General features: G+C 45.2%; 51 non-coding genes across 51 annotated transcripts; all 51 read right to left on the bottom strand.

Moving 5' to 3' along the window:
- On the bottom strand, positions 1 to 73 carry TRNAV-AAC (transfer RNA valine (anticodon AAC)). Its single transcript has one exon. It is a non-coding gene; the product is annotated as a tRNA-Val (tRNA).
- Positions 74 to 440: 367 nt separating this feature from the next.
- Positions 441 to 513, bottom strand: TRNAV-AAC (transfer RNA valine (anticodon AAC)). The gene has a single exon. It is a non-coding gene; the product is annotated as a tRNA-Val (tRNA).
- A 72-nt stretch (positions 514 to 585) lies between these two features.
- TRNAV-UAC (transfer RNA valine (anticodon UAC)) lies at positions 586 to 658 on the bottom strand. Its single transcript has one exon. It is a non-coding gene; the product is annotated as a tRNA-Val (tRNA).
- A 70-nt stretch (positions 659 to 728) lies between these two features.
- Positions 729 to 801, bottom strand: TRNAV-CAC (transfer RNA valine (anticodon CAC)). Its single transcript has one exon. It is a non-coding gene; the product is annotated as a tRNA-Val (tRNA).
- A 70-nt stretch (positions 802 to 871) lies between these two features.
- TRNAV-AAC (transfer RNA valine (anticodon AAC)) lies at positions 872 to 944 on the bottom strand. Its single transcript has one exon. It is a non-coding gene; the product is annotated as a tRNA-Val (tRNA).
- Positions 945 to 1,163: 219 nt separating this feature from the next.
- Positions 1,164 to 1,236, bottom strand: TRNAV-AAC (transfer RNA valine (anticodon AAC)). Its single transcript has one exon. It is a non-coding gene; the product is annotated as a tRNA-Val (tRNA).
- A 73-nt stretch (positions 1,237 to 1,309) lies between these two features.
- Positions 1,310 to 1,382, bottom strand: TRNAV-UAC (transfer RNA valine (anticodon UAC)). The gene has a single exon. It is a non-coding gene; the product is annotated as a tRNA-Val (tRNA).
- A 70-nt stretch (positions 1,383 to 1,452) lies between these two features.
- TRNAV-CAC (transfer RNA valine (anticodon CAC)) lies at positions 1,453 to 1,525 on the bottom strand. The gene has a single exon. It is a non-coding gene; the product is annotated as a tRNA-Val (tRNA).
- A 5,088-nt stretch (positions 1,526 to 6,613) lies between these two features.
- Positions 6,614 to 6,686, bottom strand: TRNAV-AAC (transfer RNA valine (anticodon AAC)). The gene has a single exon. It is a non-coding gene; the product is annotated as a tRNA-Val (tRNA).
- Positions 6,687 to 6,759: 73 nt separating this feature from the next.
- TRNAV-AAC (transfer RNA valine (anticodon AAC)) lies at positions 6,760 to 6,832 on the bottom strand. The gene has a single exon. It is a non-coding gene; the product is annotated as a tRNA-Val (tRNA).
- A 367-nt stretch (positions 6,833 to 7,199) lies between these two features.
- Positions 7,200 to 7,272, bottom strand: TRNAV-AAC (transfer RNA valine (anticodon AAC)). Its single transcript has one exon. It is a non-coding gene; the product is annotated as a tRNA-Val (tRNA).
- Positions 7,273 to 7,343: 71 nt separating this feature from the next.
- Positions 7,344 to 7,416, bottom strand: TRNAV-CAC (transfer RNA valine (anticodon CAC)). Its single transcript has one exon. It is a non-coding gene; the product is annotated as a tRNA-Val (tRNA).
- Positions 7,417 to 7,486: 70 nt separating this feature from the next.
- Positions 7,487 to 7,559, bottom strand: TRNAV-AAC (transfer RNA valine (anticodon AAC)). The gene has a single exon. It is a non-coding gene; the product is annotated as a tRNA-Val (tRNA).
- Positions 7,560 to 7,775: 216 nt separating this feature from the next.
- On the bottom strand, positions 7,776 to 7,848 carry TRNAV-AAC (transfer RNA valine (anticodon AAC)). The gene has a single exon. It is a non-coding gene; the product is annotated as a tRNA-Val (tRNA).
- A 219-nt stretch (positions 7,849 to 8,067) lies between these two features.
- Positions 8,068 to 8,140, bottom strand: TRNAV-AAC (transfer RNA valine (anticodon AAC)). Its single transcript has one exon. It is a non-coding gene; the product is annotated as a tRNA-Val (tRNA).
- Positions 8,141 to 8,355: 215 nt separating this feature from the next.
- On the bottom strand, positions 8,356 to 8,428 carry TRNAV-AAC (transfer RNA valine (anticodon AAC)). Its single transcript has one exon. It is a non-coding gene; the product is annotated as a tRNA-Val (tRNA).
- Positions 8,429 to 8,794: 366 nt separating this feature from the next.
- TRNAV-AAC (transfer RNA valine (anticodon AAC)) lies at positions 8,795 to 8,867 on the bottom strand. The gene has a single exon. It is a non-coding gene; the product is annotated as a tRNA-Val (tRNA).
- A 218-nt stretch (positions 8,868 to 9,085) lies between these two features.
- Positions 9,086 to 9,158, bottom strand: TRNAI-AAU (transfer RNA isoleucine (anticodon AAU)). Its single transcript has one exon. It is a non-coding gene; the product is annotated as a tRNA-Ile (tRNA).
- Positions 9,159 to 9,228: 70 nt separating this feature from the next.
- On the bottom strand, positions 9,229 to 9,301 carry TRNAV-CAC (transfer RNA valine (anticodon CAC)). The gene has a single exon. It is a non-coding gene; the product is annotated as a tRNA-Val (tRNA).
- Positions 9,302 to 9,371: 70 nt separating this feature from the next.
- TRNAV-AAC (transfer RNA valine (anticodon AAC)) lies at positions 9,372 to 9,444 on the bottom strand. The gene has a single exon. It is a non-coding gene; the product is annotated as a tRNA-Val (tRNA).
- Positions 9,445 to 9,515: 71 nt separating this feature from the next.
- On the bottom strand, positions 9,516 to 9,588 carry TRNAV-CAC (transfer RNA valine (anticodon CAC)). The gene has a single exon. It is a non-coding gene; the product is annotated as a tRNA-Val (tRNA).
- A 71-nt stretch (positions 9,589 to 9,659) lies between these two features.
- TRNAV-AAC (transfer RNA valine (anticodon AAC)) lies at positions 9,660 to 9,732 on the bottom strand. Its single transcript has one exon. It is a non-coding gene; the product is annotated as a tRNA-Val (tRNA).
- Positions 9,733 to 9,803: 71 nt separating this feature from the next.
- Positions 9,804 to 9,876, bottom strand: TRNAV-CAC (transfer RNA valine (anticodon CAC)). Its single transcript has one exon. It is a non-coding gene; the product is annotated as a tRNA-Val (tRNA).
- Positions 9,877 to 9,945: 69 nt separating this feature from the next.
- On the bottom strand, positions 9,946 to 10,018 carry TRNAV-AAC (transfer RNA valine (anticodon AAC)). Its single transcript has one exon. It is a non-coding gene; the product is annotated as a tRNA-Val (tRNA).
- A 72-nt stretch (positions 10,019 to 10,090) lies between these two features.
- Positions 10,091 to 10,163, bottom strand: TRNAI-AAU (transfer RNA isoleucine (anticodon AAU)). Its single transcript has one exon. It is a non-coding gene; the product is annotated as a tRNA-Ile (tRNA).
- A 70-nt stretch (positions 10,164 to 10,233) lies between these two features.
- Positions 10,234 to 10,306, bottom strand: TRNAV-CAC (transfer RNA valine (anticodon CAC)). The gene has a single exon. It is a non-coding gene; the product is annotated as a tRNA-Val (tRNA).
- Positions 10,307 to 10,376: 70 nt separating this feature from the next.
- TRNAV-CAC (transfer RNA valine (anticodon CAC)) lies at positions 10,377 to 10,449 on the bottom strand. Its single transcript has one exon. It is a non-coding gene; the product is annotated as a tRNA-Val (tRNA).
- Positions 10,450 to 10,520: 71 nt separating this feature from the next.
- Positions 10,521 to 10,593, bottom strand: TRNAV-AAC (transfer RNA valine (anticodon AAC)). The gene has a single exon. It is a non-coding gene; the product is annotated as a tRNA-Val (tRNA).
- A 215-nt stretch (positions 10,594 to 10,808) lies between these two features.
- Positions 10,809 to 10,881, bottom strand: TRNAV-AAC (transfer RNA valine (anticodon AAC)). Its single transcript has one exon. It is a non-coding gene; the product is annotated as a tRNA-Val (tRNA).
- Positions 10,882 to 11,393: 512 nt separating this feature from the next.
- On the bottom strand, positions 11,394 to 11,466 carry TRNAV-AAC (transfer RNA valine (anticodon AAC)). Its single transcript has one exon. It is a non-coding gene; the product is annotated as a tRNA-Val (tRNA).
- A 72-nt stretch (positions 11,467 to 11,538) lies between these two features.
- On the bottom strand, positions 11,539 to 11,611 carry TRNAV-AAC (transfer RNA valine (anticodon AAC)). Its single transcript has one exon. It is a non-coding gene; the product is annotated as a tRNA-Val (tRNA).
- Positions 11,612 to 11,832: 221 nt separating this feature from the next.
- On the bottom strand, positions 11,833 to 11,905 carry TRNAV-UAC (transfer RNA valine (anticodon UAC)). The gene has a single exon. It is a non-coding gene; the product is annotated as a tRNA-Val (tRNA).
- A 73-nt stretch (positions 11,906 to 11,978) lies between these two features.
- TRNAV-CAC (transfer RNA valine (anticodon CAC)) lies at positions 11,979 to 12,051 on the bottom strand. Its single transcript has one exon. It is a non-coding gene; the product is annotated as a tRNA-Val (tRNA).
- Positions 12,052 to 12,124: 73 nt separating this feature from the next.
- TRNAV-AAC (transfer RNA valine (anticodon AAC)) lies at positions 12,125 to 12,197 on the bottom strand. The gene has a single exon. It is a non-coding gene; the product is annotated as a tRNA-Val (tRNA).
- Positions 12,198 to 12,269: 72 nt separating this feature from the next.
- Positions 12,270 to 12,342, bottom strand: TRNAI-AAU (transfer RNA isoleucine (anticodon AAU)). The gene has a single exon. It is a non-coding gene; the product is annotated as a tRNA-Ile (tRNA).
- A 70-nt stretch (positions 12,343 to 12,412) lies between these two features.
- On the bottom strand, positions 12,413 to 12,485 carry TRNAV-CAC (transfer RNA valine (anticodon CAC)). The gene has a single exon. It is a non-coding gene; the product is annotated as a tRNA-Val (tRNA).
- A 70-nt stretch (positions 12,486 to 12,555) lies between these two features.
- Positions 12,556 to 12,628, bottom strand: TRNAD-AUC (transfer RNA aspartic acid (anticodon AUC)). Its single transcript has one exon. It is a non-coding gene; the product is annotated as a tRNA-Asp (tRNA).
- A 71-nt stretch (positions 12,629 to 12,699) lies between these two features.
- Positions 12,700 to 12,772, bottom strand: TRNAV-CAC (transfer RNA valine (anticodon CAC)). Its single transcript has one exon. It is a non-coding gene; the product is annotated as a tRNA-Val (tRNA).
- Positions 12,773 to 12,842: 70 nt separating this feature from the next.
- On the bottom strand, positions 12,843 to 12,915 carry TRNAV-CAC (transfer RNA valine (anticodon CAC)). Its single transcript has one exon. It is a non-coding gene; the product is annotated as a tRNA-Val (tRNA).
- A 70-nt stretch (positions 12,916 to 12,985) lies between these two features.
- On the bottom strand, positions 12,986 to 13,058 carry TRNAD-AUC (transfer RNA aspartic acid (anticodon AUC)). The gene has a single exon. It is a non-coding gene; the product is annotated as a tRNA-Asp (tRNA).
- A 72-nt stretch (positions 13,059 to 13,130) lies between these two features.
- TRNAV-CAC (transfer RNA valine (anticodon CAC)) lies at positions 13,131 to 13,203 on the bottom strand. The gene has a single exon. It is a non-coding gene; the product is annotated as a tRNA-Val (tRNA).
- A 71-nt stretch (positions 13,204 to 13,274) lies between these two features.
- On the bottom strand, positions 13,275 to 13,347 carry TRNAV-AAC (transfer RNA valine (anticodon AAC)). The gene has a single exon. It is a non-coding gene; the product is annotated as a tRNA-Val (tRNA).
- A 71-nt stretch (positions 13,348 to 13,418) lies between these two features.
- TRNAV-CAC (transfer RNA valine (anticodon CAC)) lies at positions 13,419 to 13,491 on the bottom strand. The gene has a single exon. It is a non-coding gene; the product is annotated as a tRNA-Val (tRNA).
- A 70-nt stretch (positions 13,492 to 13,561) lies between these two features.
- Positions 13,562 to 13,634, bottom strand: TRNAV-CAC (transfer RNA valine (anticodon CAC)). The gene has a single exon. It is a non-coding gene; the product is annotated as a tRNA-Val (tRNA).
- A 70-nt stretch (positions 13,635 to 13,704) lies between these two features.
- On the bottom strand, positions 13,705 to 13,777 carry TRNAV-CAC (transfer RNA valine (anticodon CAC)). The gene has a single exon. It is a non-coding gene; the product is annotated as a tRNA-Val (tRNA).
- Positions 13,778 to 13,847: 70 nt separating this feature from the next.
- TRNAV-UAC (transfer RNA valine (anticodon UAC)) lies at positions 13,848 to 13,920 on the bottom strand. Its single transcript has one exon. It is a non-coding gene; the product is annotated as a tRNA-Val (tRNA).
- A 70-nt stretch (positions 13,921 to 13,990) lies between these two features.
- On the bottom strand, positions 13,991 to 14,063 carry TRNAV-CAC (transfer RNA valine (anticodon CAC)). The gene has a single exon. It is a non-coding gene; the product is annotated as a tRNA-Val (tRNA).
- Positions 14,064 to 14,134: 71 nt separating this feature from the next.
- TRNAV-CAC (transfer RNA valine (anticodon CAC)) lies at positions 14,135 to 14,207 on the bottom strand. Its single transcript has one exon. It is a non-coding gene; the product is annotated as a tRNA-Val (tRNA).
- Positions 14,208 to 14,280: 73 nt separating this feature from the next.
- Positions 14,281 to 14,353, bottom strand: TRNAV-UAC (transfer RNA valine (anticodon UAC)). Its single transcript has one exon. It is a non-coding gene; the product is annotated as a tRNA-Val (tRNA).
- Positions 14,354 to 14,714: 361 nt separating this feature from the next.
- On the bottom strand, positions 14,715 to 14,787 carry TRNAV-AAC (transfer RNA valine (anticodon AAC)). The gene has a single exon. It is a non-coding gene; the product is annotated as a tRNA-Val (tRNA).
- Positions 14,788 to 15,156: 369 nt separating this feature from the next.
- On the bottom strand, positions 15,157 to 15,229 carry TRNAV-CAC (transfer RNA valine (anticodon CAC)). The gene has a single exon. It is a non-coding gene; the product is annotated as a tRNA-Val (tRNA).
- Between the last annotated feature and the right edge of the window lie 24 nt (positions 15,230 to 15,253).

Genomic DNA, 15,253 nt, shown 5'->3' with positions numbered 1-15,253 from the left:
TGTGCCTGCCAGGGATCGAACCTGGGACCTACCGCGTGTTAGGCGGATGTGATAACCGCTACACCAAAAGCACAGCTTTCCAGAGCTCTCACGAATGAGTCTTTGTTCAATGACGTATATTGAAACTGTAAAAAAGAAGTGCTCTTGTGCCTGCCAGGGATCGAACCTGGCTGGAGCTTTCCGCGTGTTAGGCGGATGAGATAACCGCTAAACCACAAGCACAGCTGTGCTGAGGGACACGAATGAGTCTTTGTTCAATGAAGCATATTGAAACTGTAAAAAAAGAAGTGCTCTTGTGCCTGACAGGGATCGAACCTCGGGCCTTCCGCGTGTTAGGCGGATGTGATAACCGCTACACCACACGAAACAGCTGTGCCAAGTGACACGAAGGAGTCTTTGTTCAATGAAGTATATTGAAACTGTAAAAAAAGAAGTGCTCTTGTGCCTGCCAGGGATCGAACCTGGGGCCTTCCGCGTGTTAGGCGGATGTGACAACCGCTACACCACAAGCACAGCTGTGCAGAGGTCTCACAAATGAGCGTTTGTTCAATGACGTATATTGAAACTGTAAAAAAGAAGTGCTCTTGTGCATGCCAGGGATCGAACCTGGGGCCTTCCGCGTGTAAGGCGGATGTGATAACCACTACACCACAAGCACAGCTGTGCAGAGATCTCATGAATGAGTCTTTGTTCAATGACGTATATTGAAATTAAAAAATAAATGCTCCTGTGCCTGCCAGGCATCGAACCTGGGGCCTTCCGCGTGTGAAGCGGATGTGATAACCACTACACCACAAGCACAGCTGTGCAGAGCTCTCATGAATGAGTCTTTGTTCAATGACGTATATTGAAACTAAAAAAGAAACGCTCTTGTGCCTGCCAGGGATCGAACCTGGGGCCTTCCGCGTGTTAGGCGGATGTGATAACCATTACACCACAAGCACAGCTGTGCAGAGTTCTCACGATTAAGTCTTTGTTCAATGACGTATATTGAAATTAAAAAAAAAGAAATGCTCTTGTGCCTGCCAGGGATTGAACATGGGGCCTTCCGTGTGTGAAGCGGATGTCATAACCACTACACCACAAGCACAGCTGTGCAGAGCTTTCACGATTGAGCCTTTGTTCAATGACGTATATTGAAACTGTAAAAAAAGAAGTGCTCTTGTGCCTGCCAGGAATCGAACCTGGGGCCTTCCGCGTGTTAGGCGGATGTGATAACCGCTACACCACAAGCACAGCTGTGCAGAGCTTTCACGATTGAGCCTTTGTTCAATGACGTATATTGAAACTGTAAAAAAAGAAGTGCTCTTGTGCCTGCCAGGAATCGAACCTGGGGCCTTCCGCGTGTAAGGCGGATGTGATAACCACTACACCACAAGCACAGCTGTGCAGAGATCTCATGAATGAGTCTTTGTTCAATGACGTATATTGAAATTAAAAAATAAATGCTCCTGTGCCTGCCAGGCATCGAACCTGGGGCCTTCCGCGTGTGAAGCGGATGTGATAACCACTACACCACAAGCACAGCTGTGCAGAGCTCTCATGAATGAGTCTTTGTTCAATGACGTATATTGAAACTAAAAAAGAAACGCTCTTGTGCCTGCAGGGATTGAACCTGGGGCCTTCCGTGTGTGAAGCGGATGTCATAACCACTACACCACAAGCACAGCTGTGCAGAGCTCTCACGAATCAGGGAGTTCGGCAGCAGTGCACAAGAAAGGCGTACCTCTGACGCTCAATCTACTGCTTTTGCAGATTTCCCTGCCAAGTCGGCCTACCGAGCCTCGTGGAAATACTGCCGTTTCGTCAACGAACAAGCAAGACACGCTGGCCCCCGGACATCGCTTCGGCGTTTCTGCGCAGCCATTTCGGCGCATGAGCCTATCAAGTCAGCTGACACGGAGGGAGTGACGGCGAACAGTAGAAAAGACGGCGGAATCCTGCGGCTCGCTTAGTTCGGCAGCAGTGCACAAGAAAGGCGTACCTCTGACGCTCAATCTACTGCTTTTGCAGATTTCCCTGCCAAGTCGGCCTACCGAGCCTCGTGGAAATACTGCCGTTTCGTCAACGAACAAGCAAGACACGCTGGCCCCCGGACATCGCTTCGGCGTTTCTGCGCAGCCATTTCGGCGCATGAGCCTATCAAGTCAGCTGACACGGAGGGAGTGACGGCGAACAGTAGAAAAGACGGCGGAATCCTGCGGCTCGCTTAGTTCGGCAGCAGTGCACAAGAAAGGCGTACCTCTGACGCTCAATCTACTGCTTTTGCAGGTGAGGCTAGTCCCATTTGTTTCTCTGGCATAGGAGTGCACTGCTGCCGAACATAGCGTCTTTGCTGTTGTTATGCATGACATTTTGGAAATGGGAAGTAAGGGCTCTGGAAAAGATACTTCAGATTCTAAAGAGATACGTGACCTGTTCAGGGCGTTTGAGAACTTCAAACGTGATTTCCGGGTAGAAATGAAGGAACTGAAAGAGGGAGTGTCTTTTTGTTCTGATGTATGCAATGATGTTAAAGACGTCGCAGAAGATATCAGGACATTAAGGCAGGAAATAAAGGAACTGCTTAGTGAAAACAGGAAACTAAAGACAGAGAATGAGCGCCTGTCGAAGAAGTGTGATGAGCTAGAGCAGTATCAGCGTTCAAATAACCTGGAGATTAAAGGCATACCACCTGGTAGTGATGCTCTCAGTATTCTTCAAAAGATTGGGGATAGCGTGGGTGAGACCGTTGACACGTCAGATATTGACATTTGTCACTGGGTTCGCACGCCAAAACCTACAATTCAGAACATTCTTGTTCGGTTCGTCAGGCGTGGAAAGAGGAATGATTTTCTGGCTAAATGTAGAAAGAGGAGATTAGACACTTCAATGCTTGGTCTTAGACCAGGGGCTGCTATTTTTGTAAATGAGCACCTAACTCAAGCTAACAAGGCGCTGCTTTCAGCCGCCATCCAAAGGAAAAAGGAAAAACAATGGAAGTTTGTCTGGACTTCTGGTGGTAGAGTGCTTGCCCGTAAGGATGAATCTTCTGCTGTGGTTAATGTGACCTGTCAAGATGACATAGAAAAAATGTGCTGAGTTTTGTTGAGTGTATCTTGCGTGTACCAATGCTGTTTTTCGTTGTTCACTATGAGTGTTTTCAATGAAACTCATAAGTATTACAATGTTCTTGATTTAAAATCGTGTTATCCACAAAATAAAAATTTCCTTTCTGCTTTACATGTGAATGCCAGGAGTATTAGAAGTAAAATGGACGACATAAGCATTTTTCTAGACACCGCGGCAATAAACTTTGATATGCTCATGTTCACTGAAACGTGGTTAACCGATGATAATAATGTCCCAAGTTTTCCTGGATATCGATCTGAGCATCTTTGTCGCGCGGACAGAAAAGGAGGCGGAGTTGCAATTTATTTAAAAGAAAAATATACCCATGAAAAACTAGAACTGTCGGTAATCACAACAGATTTTGAATGTTTGGCTATAAAGGTTGATAAACTTGTAGCGATTGTCATTTATAGGCCGCCTCAAGGGCACAAAACACGTTTTTTAGAGTTTATAGACACACTCCTATCTTCCCCATTACTTCACAACACTTCTTATGTTATCATGGGGGACATTAATATCAATCTTGCTGCAAACGATACGCCCGCCGTACATTTTGAGACACTGCTTTCTGCGTTTGGTTGTGTAAATCATGTATGTTCCCCTACCAGAGTGACCAGGGACAGTGCAACATTACTCGATATATGCGTTACAAATTCGAACCCAGCGGAGATCATAAGCGGTATCGTGTCAAGTGATCTTAGCGACCATTTGCCAGTTTTCTGTTACATACCCTTGTTATTGAAACACCAAAAGCAACAGAAGGAAACATTCGTCCGACGCAACATAAATAGTGAAAGTAAGAACTTATTCTTTCAGCTCGTCAAAGCAGTAGATTGGAATGATATATATAAGATAAAAGATGCTGATGAGGCCTATAATGGTTTTTTGAATGCATTACGTCACTGTTACAACACGGCATTTCCTAGGAAAGAAGTCTCTTTTCGAAAGAGAAAAACTTGCCGGAAACCTTGGATAGACTGCTCGCTTTATAAACGTATTCAAATAAAAAATGGCCTTTTTAAAAATTTTTTAAGCCTACGAGAACCCGAAGCATTTGCCGAGTACAAAAAATACCGCAACGCACTTACATCAGACTTAAAAAAGGCTAAACGAGAATATTATCAGAAAAAATTTCAGAACATATGTGATAACCCAAGAAGGGTCTGGGAAACAGTGGATGCCCTTACTGGGAGAAAGAAAGCAAGACATGACGTCACAGAAATGCAAGAGGAAAACGGGGTGCTGCGTGGAGAGAACCTAGCCAATGCTATAAATCGTCATTTCGTCAATGCGGGCGCGTATAGTGGTTTTTCTGAAAGAGAAGATGACTCGTGTTTCGAAGAAACAACAGCTATGCAGAATTCAATCTTTATGCTTCCTACTGACAGTGCTGAGATAGCTAACCTAATAAAAAAACTTAAGAGCAATGTGACGCCAGGGATAGACGAAATCACCGCAGCTGAACTAAAGTTGATATGTCCGCTAATATCCGAGGCGCTTGCTTACATAGTAAATCTTGTACTGAAAACAGGCGTGTTTCCGGCACAGTTAAAAGTTGCAAGGGTAACCCCAATTTACAAAGGAGGTGGCATTAATAATATGTCAAATTATAGACCCGTTTCAGTACTCTCGACATTATCAAAGGTTTTTGAAGGCGTTATTCACGACAGGTTGTTATCCTTTTTCAATAAATATGGCATCATCACAACATGTCAGTATGGTTTTCAGAAAAACAAGTCTACTGAAAAAGCGTTAACGATTATTAAAGATCAAATAATTACAAATATGGAAAATAAGAAATTTACGCTTGGTTTATTTTTGGACTTAAAAAAAGCCTTTGACTCAATACATTATGATATATTGTTACGGAAACTATCACGGTACGGCATACGTGGGGTCACCCTTAAGCTATTACAAAACTATTTGCATAACCGGTACCAACTAGTACAAATGAAGACAGCCACATCAAGTCGGCTTCAGTTGACCCAAGGAGTTCCGCAGGGTTATATACTGGGTCCTTTGCTCTTTTTGCTTTATGTTAACGATATTGTATGTATACCCGCCTCACCACAGCTTATTATGTATGCAGACGACACAAATGTATTTTTCACATCAGATCACTTAGAAATACTAGAAAAAAATGTAAATGAATATATGACGTCACTCTCAAACTGGCTTAAACAAAACAAGCTACAGTTAAATGCCAAGAAGACGACATATATTATATTTCGCCCAATAAATAAACATGTTAAATATGACATAAAGATAAGCTTTGACGGGAACATCATAAAACGAGAAAAACATCAAAAATTTCTTGGGGTATGGTTCAGTGAAGACTTAACGTGGAATGTCCACGTTAATCATTTAGTTAGGCAACTTGCGGGAACGGTAGGATGCCTGTACAGAATTGGTTCCCTCATTCCTCAGTGGCTGAAGAAAAATTTGTACAATGCCCTATTCTATTCGAGACTCTGTTACGGCATACTAGTATGGGGTACCACAACAGCGAAAAATTATAACAAACTTATAATGCTACAAAAGAAAATACTTCGCTGTTATGAAAATTACCAGGGTAGAATAGACCGTTTGAGCACTTCAGTGCTCTTTGATAAACATGAAATCTTAAAGGCAAACCAAATATATTATTTTAAACTGCTTCAAGAGGTACACAAAAATAAGTGGTATAAACAAAAAGAAAATGACCAACGTTATCCTGCAAGAAGAAACTTACAGCGTTTACCGAGAACCAGGACAAATTACGGAAAGCAAACACTGCATTACCAATCAACGCGAATAGTAAATGAATTCCAAAATGGCTTGCAGTTTGACGTCAGCCTAGGGACATTTAAAAAACAAGTTAAACAAATTTTGATCAAAAGAGAAATAACTTATCATCACTAATCTATATTGTGTAAAAAGAGTAGGTAGAATGTTAATGTTAAGAAAGTAAGTAGTTCATTATGGTATACGATGCATCCATTTTATGTTCCTGCATCTGTATTATGCTAAGTGTATTATATGTTGCTTGTTTTTTTTTTTTTTTTATTCCTGTATTTCTTTTGTTAACGCTCATGTGGTACATGACATGTTAGTTTTTGTTGCTTGTTTGTATCTGCAAAAAAAAAAGAAAAAAAAAAGGAAAAAGGGAAAAAAGAAGAAAGGAAAAAAAAGGGAAAAAAAAAAGTGCATCTGTGACGAACTACAGGTGCAGAGGCCTTTGTCAGGCGTATGAAACGCCTTTTGCTTCTGTATCCTTTTTCTTGTTTTTCAAGAAATAAAATAAATTACTACTACTACTACTACGAATGAGTCTTTGTTCAATGAAGCATATTGAAACTGTAAAAAAGAAGTGCTCTTGTGCCTGCCAGGGATTGAACCTCGGGCCTTCCGCGTGTTAGGCGGATGTGATAACCGCTACATCACACGAAACAGCTGTGCAAAGTTACACGAAGGAGTCTTTGTTCAATGAAGTGTATTGAAACTGTAAAAAAAGAAGTGCTCTTGTGCCTGCCAGGGATCGAACCTGGGGCCTTCCGCGTGTTGGGCGGATGTGACAACCGCTACACCACAAGCACAGCTGTGCAGAGGTCTCACAAATGAGCCTTTGTTCAATGAAGCATATTGAAACTGTAAAAAAGGAAGCGCTCTTGTGCCTGCCACGGATCGAACCTGGGGCCTTCCGCGTGTTAAGCGGATGTGATAACCACTACACCACAAGCACAGCTGTACAGAGCTCTCATGAATGAGTCTTTGTTCAATGACGTATACTGAAACTGTAAAAAAGAAGTGCTCTTGTGCCTGCCAGGGATCGAACCTGGCTGGAGCTTTCCGCGTGTTAGGCGGATCAGATAACCGCTAAACCACAAGCACAGCTGTGCTGAGGGACACGAATGAGTCTTTGTTCAATGAAGCATATTGAAACTGTAAAAAAAGAAGTGCTCTTGTGCCTGACAGGGATCGAACCTCGGGCCTTCCGCGTGTTAGGCGGATGTGATAACCGCTACACCACACGAAACAGCTGTGCCAAGTGACACGAAGGAGTCTTTGTTCAATGAAGTATATTGAAACTGTAAAAAAAGAAGTGCTCTTGTGCCTGCCAGGGATCGAACCTGGGGCCTTCCGCGTGTTAGGCGGATGTGACAACCGCTACACCACAAGCACAGCTGTGCAGAGCTCTCACGAATGAGCCTTTGTCCAATGACGTATATTGAAATTAAAAAAAGAAATGCCCTTGTGCCTGCAAGGGATCGAACCTGGCGCCATCCGCGTGTGAAGCGGATGTGATAACCACTACACCACAAGCACAGCTGTGCAGAGCTCTCATGAATGAGTCTTTGTTCAATGACGTATATTGAAACTAAAAAAGAAACGCTCTTGTGCCTGCCAGGGATCGAACCTGGGGCCTTCCGCGTGTTAGGCGGATGTGATAACCATTACACCACAAGCACAGCTGTGCAGAGCTCTCACGATTAAGTCTTTGTTCAATGATGTATTTTAAAATAAAAAAAAGAAATGCTCTTGTGCCTGCAGGGATTGAACCTGGGGCCTCCCGTGTGTGAAGCGGATGTGATAACCACTACACCACAAGCACTTCTGTGCAGAGCTCTCACGATTGAGTCTTTGTTCAATGACGTATATTGAAACTGTAAAAAAAGAAGTGCTCTTGTGCCTGCCAGGAATCGAACCTGGGGCCTTCCGCGTGTTAGGCGGATGTGATAACCATTACACCACAAGCACAGCTGTGCAGAGTTCTCACGATTAAGTCTTTGTTCAATGACGTATATTGAAATTAAAAAAAAAGAAATGCTCTTGTGCCTGCCAGGGATTGAACATGGGGCCTTCCGTGTGTGAAGCGGATGTCATAACCACTACACCACAAGCACAGCTGTGCAGAGCTTTCACGATTGAGCCTTTGTTCAATGACGTATATTGAAACTGTAAAAAAAGAAGTGCTCTTGTGCCTGCCAGGAATCGAACCTGGGGCCTTCCGCGTGTTAGGCGGATGTGATAACCGCTACACCACAAGCACAGCTGTGCAGAGCTCTCACGAATGAACCTTTGTTCATTGACGTATATTGAAACTCTAAAAAGGAAGTGCTCTTGTGCCTGCCAGAGATCGAACCTGGGGCTTTTCGCGTATTAGGTGGATGTGATAACCACTTCACCACAAGCACAGCTGTGCAGAGCTCTCACGAATGAGCCTTTGTTCAATGACGTATATTGAAACTAAAAAAGAAGTGCTCTTGTGCCTGCCAGGGATCGAACCTGGGGCCTTCCGCGTGTTAGGCGGTTGTGATGACCGCTACACCACAAGCACAGCTTTGCAGAGCTCTCACGAATGAGCCTTTGTTTAATGACGTATATTGAAACTGTAAAAAAGAAGTGCTCTTGTGCCTGCCAGGATCGAACCTGGCTGGAGCCTTCCGCGTGTTAGGCGGATGAGATAACCGCTACACCACAAGCACAGCTGTGCAGAGGGACACGAATGAGTCTTTGTTCAATGAAGCATATTGAAACTGTAAAAAAGAAGTGCTCTTGTGCCTGCCAGGGATTGAACCTCGGGCCTTCCGCGTGTTAGGCGGATGTGATAACCGCTACATCACACGAAACAGCTGTGTAAAGTTACACGAAGGAGTCTTTGTTCAATGAAGTATATTGAAACTGTAAAAAAAAGAAGTGCTCTTGTGCCTGCCAGGGATCGAACCTGGGGCCTTCCGCGTGTTGGGCGGATGTGACAACCGCTACACCACAAGCACAGCTGTGCAGAGGTTTCACAAATGAGCCTTTGTTCAATGAAGCATATTGAAACTGTAAAAAAGGAAGCGCTCTTGTGCCTGCCACGGATCGAACCTGGGGACTTCCGCGTGTTAACCGGATGTGATAACCACTACACCACAAGCACAGCTGTACAGAGCTCTCATGAATGAACCTTTGTTCATTGACGTATATTGAAACTCTAAAAAGGAAGTGCTCTTGTGCCTGCCAGAGATCGAACCTGGGGCCTTTCGCGTATTAGGTGGATGTGATAACCACTACACCACAAGCACAGCTGTGCAGAGCTCTCATGAATGAGTCTTTGTTCAATGACGTATATTGAAATTAAAAAATACATGCTCCTGTGCCTGCCAAGAATCAAACCTGGGGCCTTCCGCGTGTGAAGCGGATGTGATAACCACTACACCACAAGCACAGCTGTGCAGAGCTCTCATGAATGAGTCTTTGTTCAATGACGTATATTGAAACTAAAAAAGAAAGGCTCTTGTGCCTGCCAGGGATCGAACCGGGGGCCTTCCGCGTGTTAGGCGGATGTGATAACCACTACACCACAAGCACAGCTGTGCAGAGCTCTCACGATTGAGTCTTTGTTCAATGACGTATATTGAAATTAAAAAAAGAAATGCTCTTGTGCCTGCCAGGGATTGAACCTGGGGCCTTCCGCGTGTGAAGCGGATGTGATAACCACTACACCACAAGCACAGCTGTGCAGAGCTCTCATGAATGAGTCTTTGTTCAATGACGTATATTGAAACTGAAAAAAGAAACGCTCTTGTGCCTGCCAGGGATCCAACCTGGGGCCTTCCGCGTGTTAGGCGGATGTGATAACCACTACACCACAAGCACAGCTGTGCAGAGCTCTCACGATTAAGTCTTTGTTCAATGACGTATATTGAAATTAAAAAAAGAAATGCTCTTGTGCCTGCCAGGGATTGAACCTTGGGCCTTCCGCGTGTGAATCGGATGTGATAACCACTACACCACAAGCACAGCTGTGCAGAGCTCTCACGATTGGGACTGTTCAATGACGTATATTGAAACTAAAAAAAGAAGTGCTCTTGTGCCTGCCAGGGATCGAACCTGGGGCCTTCCGCGTGTTAGGCGGATGTGATAACCCCTACACCACAAGCACAGCTGTGCAGAGCTCTCACGAATGAACCTTTGTTCATTGACGTATATTGAAACTGTAAAAAGGAAGTGCTCTTGTGCCTGCCAGAGATCGAACCTGGGGCCTTTCGCGTATTAGGTGGATGTGATAACCACTACACCACAAGCACAGCTGTGCAGAGCTCTCACGAATGAGCCTTTGTTCAATGACGTGTATTGAAACTAAGAAAGAAATGCTCTTGTGCCTGCCAGGGATCGAACCTGGGGCCTTCCGCGTGTGACGCGGATGTGATAACCACTACACCACAAGGACAGCTGTGCAGAGCTCTCATGAATGAGTCTTTGTTCAATGACGTATATTGAAATTAAAAAATACATGCTCCTGTGCCTGCCAGGAATCGAACCTGGGGCCTTCCGCGTGTGAAGCGGATGTGATAACCACTACACCACAAGCACAGCTGTGCAGAGCTCTCACGATTGAGACTTTGTTCAATGACGTATATTGAAACTAAAAAAAGAAGTGCTCTTGTGCCTGCCAGGGATCGAACCTGGGGCCTTCCGCGTGTTAAGCGGATGTGATAACCGCTACACCACAAGCACAGCTGTGCAGAGCTCTCACGATTGAACCTTTGTTCATTGACGTATATTGAAACTGTAAAAAGGAAGTGCTCTTCTGCCTGCCAGAGATCGAACCTGGGGCCTTTCGCGTATTAGGTGGATGTGATAACCACTACACCACAAGCACAGCTGTGCAGAGCTCTCACGATTGAGTCTTTGTTCAATGACGTATATTGAAACTAAAAAAGAAGTGCTCTTGTGCCTGCCAGGGATCGAACCTGGGGCCTTCCGCGTGTTAGGCGGTTGTGATGACCGCTACACCACAAGCACAGCTTTGCAGAGCTCTCACGAATGAGCCTTTGTTTAATGACGTATATTGAAACTGTAAAAAAGAAGTGCTCTTGTGCCTGCCAGGATCGAACCTGGCTGGAGCCTTCCGCGTGTTAGGCGGATGAGATAACCGCTACACCACAAGCACAGCTGTGCAGAGGGACACGAATGAGTCTTTGTTCAATGAAGCATATTGAAACTGTAAAAAAGAAGTGCTCTTGTGCCTGCCAGGGATTGAACCTCGGGCCTTCCGCGTGTTAGGCGGATGTGATAACCGCTACATCACACGAAACAGCTGTGTAAAGTTACACGAAGGAGTCTTTGTTCAATGAAGTATATTGAAACTGTAAAAAAAAGAAGTGCTCTTGTGCCTGCCAGGGATCGAATCTGGGGCCTTCCGCGTGTTGGGCGGATGTGACAACCGCTACACCACAAGCACAGCTGTGCAGAGGTTTCACAAATGAGCCTTTGTTCAATGAAGCATATTGAAACTGTAAAAAAGGAAGCGCTCTTGTGCCTGCCACGGATCGAACCTGGGGCCTTCCGCGTGTTAAGCGGATGTGATAACCACTACACCACAAGCACAGCTGTACAGAGCTCTCATGAATAAGTCTTTGTTCAATGACGTATACTGAAACTGTAAAAAAGAAGTGCTCTTGTGCCTGCCAGGGATCGAACCTGGGACCTTCCGCGTGTTAGGCGGATGTGATAACCGCTACACCAAAAGCACAGCTTTCCAGAGCTCTCACGAATGAGCCTTTGTTCAATGACGTATATTGAAACTGTAAAAAAGAAGTGCTCTTGTGCCTGCCAGGGATAGAACCTGGCTGGGGCCTTCCGCGTGTTAGGCGGATGTGACAACCGCTACACCACAAGCACAGCTGTGCAGAGGTCTCACAAATGAGCGTTTGTTCAATGACGTATATTGAAACTGTAAAAAAGAAGTGCTCTTGTGCATGCCAGGGATCGAACCTGGGGCCTTCCGCGTGTAAGGCGGATGTGATAACCACTACACCACAAGCACAGCTGTGCAGAGCTCTCATGAATGAGTCTTTGTTCAATGACGTATATTGAAATTAAAAAAAAATAAATGCTCCTGTGCCTGCCAGGCATCGAACCTGGGGCCTTCCGTGTGTGAAGCGGATGTGATAACCACTACACCACAAGCACAGCTGTGCAGAGCTCTCACGATTGAGTCTTTGTTCAATGACGTATATTGAAACTGTAAAAAAAGAAGTGCTCTCGTGCCTGCCAGGAATCGAACCTGGGGCCTTCCGCGTGTTAGCCGGATGTGATAACCGCTACACCACAAGCACAGCTGTGCAGAGCTCTCACGAATGAACCTTTGTTCATTGACGTATATTGAAACTCTAAAAAGGAAGTGCTCTTGTGCCTGCCAGAGATCGAACCTGGGGCCTTTCGCGTATTAGGTGGATGTGATAACCACTACACCACAAGCACAGCTGTGCAGAGCTCTCATGAATGAGTCTTTGTTCAATGACATATATTGAAATTAAAAAATACATGCTCCTGTGCCTGCCAAGAATCAAACCTGGGGCCTTCCGCGTGTGAAGCGGATGTGATAACCACTACACCACAAGCACAGCTGTGCAGAGCTCTCATGAATGAGTCTTTGTTCAATGACGTATATTGAAACTAAAAAAGAAAGGCTCTTGTGCCTGCCAGGGATCGAACCGGGGGCCTTCCGCGTGATAGGCGGATGTGATAACCACTACACCACAAGCACAGCTGTGCAGAGCTCTCACGATTGAGTCTTTGTTCAATGACGTATATTGAAATTAAAAAAAGAAATGCTCTTGTGCCTGCCAGGGATTGAACCTGGGGCCTTCCGCGTGTGAAGCGGATGTGATAACCACTACACCACAAGCACAGCTGTGCAGAGCTCTCATGAATGAGTCTTTGTTCAATGACATATATTGAAATTAAAAAATACATGCTCCTGTGCCTGCCAAGAATCAAACCTGGGGCCTTCCGCGTGTGAAGCGGATGTGATAACCACTACACCACAAGCACAGCTGTGCAGAGCTCTCATGAATGAGTCTTTGTTCAATGACGTATATTGAAACTAAAAAAGAAAGGCTCTTGTGCCTGCCAGGGATCGAACCGGGGGCCTTCCGCGTGATAGGCGGATGTGATAACCACTACACCACAAGCACAGCTGTGCAGAGCTCTCACGATTGAGTCTTTGTTCAATGACGTATATTGAAATTAAAAAAATGAAATGCTCTTGTGCCTGCCAGGGATTGAACCTGGGGCCTTCCGCGTGTGAAGCGGATGTGATAACCACTACACCACAAGCACAGCTGTGCAGAGCTCTCATGAATGAGTCTTTGTTCAATGACGTATATTGAAACTGAAAAAAGAAACGCTCTTGTGCCTGCCAGGGATCCAACCTGGGGCCTTCCGCGTGTTAGGCGAATGTGATAACCACTACACCACAAGCACAGCTGTGCAGAGCTCTCACGATTAAGTCTTTGTTCAATGACGTATATTGAAATTAAAAAAAGAAATGCTCTTGTGCCTGCCAGGGATTGAACCTTGGGCCTTCCGCGTGTGAATCGGATGTGATAACCACTACACCACAAGCACAGCTGTGCAGAGCTCTCACGAATGAGCCTTTGTTCAATGACGTGTATTGAAACTAAGAAAGAAATGCTCTTGTGCCTGCCAGGGATCGAACCTGGGGCCTTCCGCGTGTGACGCGGATGTGATAACCACTACACCACAAGGACAGCTGTGCAGAGCTCTCATGAATGAGTCTTTGTTCAATGACGTATATTGAAATTAAAAAATACATGCTCCTGTGCCTGCCAGGAATCGAACCTGGGGCCTTCCGCGTGTGAAGCGGATGTGATAACCACTACACCACAAGCACAGCTGTGCAGAGCTCTCACGATTGAGTCTTTGTTCAATGACGTATATTGAAACTGTAAAAAAAGTGCTCTTGTGCATGCCAGGGATCGAACCTGGGGCCTTCCGCGTGTAAGGCGGATGTGATAACCACTACACCACAAGCACTGCTGTGCAGAGCTCTCATGAATGAGTCTTTGTCAAATGACGTATATTGAAATTAAAAAACAAATGCTCCTGTGCCTGCCAGGAATCGAACCTAGGGCCTTCCGCGTGTGAAGCGGATGTGATAACCACTACACCACAAGCACAGCTGTGCAGAGCTCTCATGAATGAGTCTTTGTTCAATGACGTATATTGAAATTAAAAAAAGAAATGCCCTTGTGCCTGCAAGGGATCGAACCTGGCGCCATCCGCGTGTGAAGCGGATGTGATAACCACTACACCACAAGCACAGCTGTGCAGAGCTCTCATGAATGAGTCTTTGTTCAATGACGTATATTTAAACTGTAAAAAAAGAAATGCTCTTGTGCCTGCCAGGGCTCGAACCTGGGGTCTTCCGCGTGTAAGGCGGATGTGATAACCACTACACCACAAGCACAGCTGTGCAGAGCTCTCATGAATTAGTCTTTGTTCAATGACGTATATTGAAACTGCAAAAAAAGAAGTGCTCTTGTGCCTGCCAGAGATCAAACCTGGGGCCTTTCGCGTATTAGGTGGCTGTGATAACCACTACACCACAAGCACAGCTGTGCAGAGCTCTCACGAATGAGCCTTTGTCCAATGACGTATATTGAAATTAAAAAAAGAAATGCCCTTGTGTCTGCAAAGGATCGAACCTGGCGCCATCCGCGTGTGAAGCGGATGTGATTACCACTACACCACAACCACAGCTGTGAAGAGCTCTCATGAATGAGTCTTTGTTCAATGACGTATATTGAAACTAAAAAAAGAAATGCTCTTGTGCCTGTCAGAGATCGAACCTGGGGCCTTCCACGTGTTAGGTGGATGTGATAACCACTACACCACAAGCACAGCTGTGCAGAGCTCTCACAATTGAGTCTTTGTTCATTGAAGTATATTGAAAATGTAAAAAAGAAGTACTCTTGTGCCTGCCACGGATAGAACCTGGGGCCTTCCGCGTGTTATGTTAAGCGGTTGTGATAACCACTACACCACAAGCACAGCTGTGCAGCGCTCTGACGATTGAGTCTTTGTTCAATGACGTATATTGAAACTGTAAAAAAAGAAATGTTCTTGTGCCTGCCAGGGATTGAACCCTGGGCCCTCCGGGTGTGAAGCGGATGTGATAAACACTACACCACAAGCACAGCTGTGCAGAGCTCTCACGAATGGATCTTTGTTCAATGAAGTATATTGAAACTGTAAAAAAAGAAATGCTCTTGTGCCTGCCAGGGATCGAACCTTGGGCCTTCCGCGTGTGAAGCGTATGTGATAACCACTACACCACAAGCACAGCTGTGCAGAGCTCTCACGATTG

This window comes from Rhipicephalus microplus, chromosome 2 (genome assembly GCF_043290135.1).
Source record: "Rhipicephalus microplus isolate Deutch F79 chromosome 2, USDA_Rmic, whole genome shotgun sequence".
Lineage (NCBI taxonomy): Eukaryota > Metazoa > Arthropoda > Arachnida > Ixodida > Ixodidae > Rhipicephalus > Rhipicephalus microplus.
This window is presented reverse-complemented; position numbering and strand designations above follow the sequence as displayed.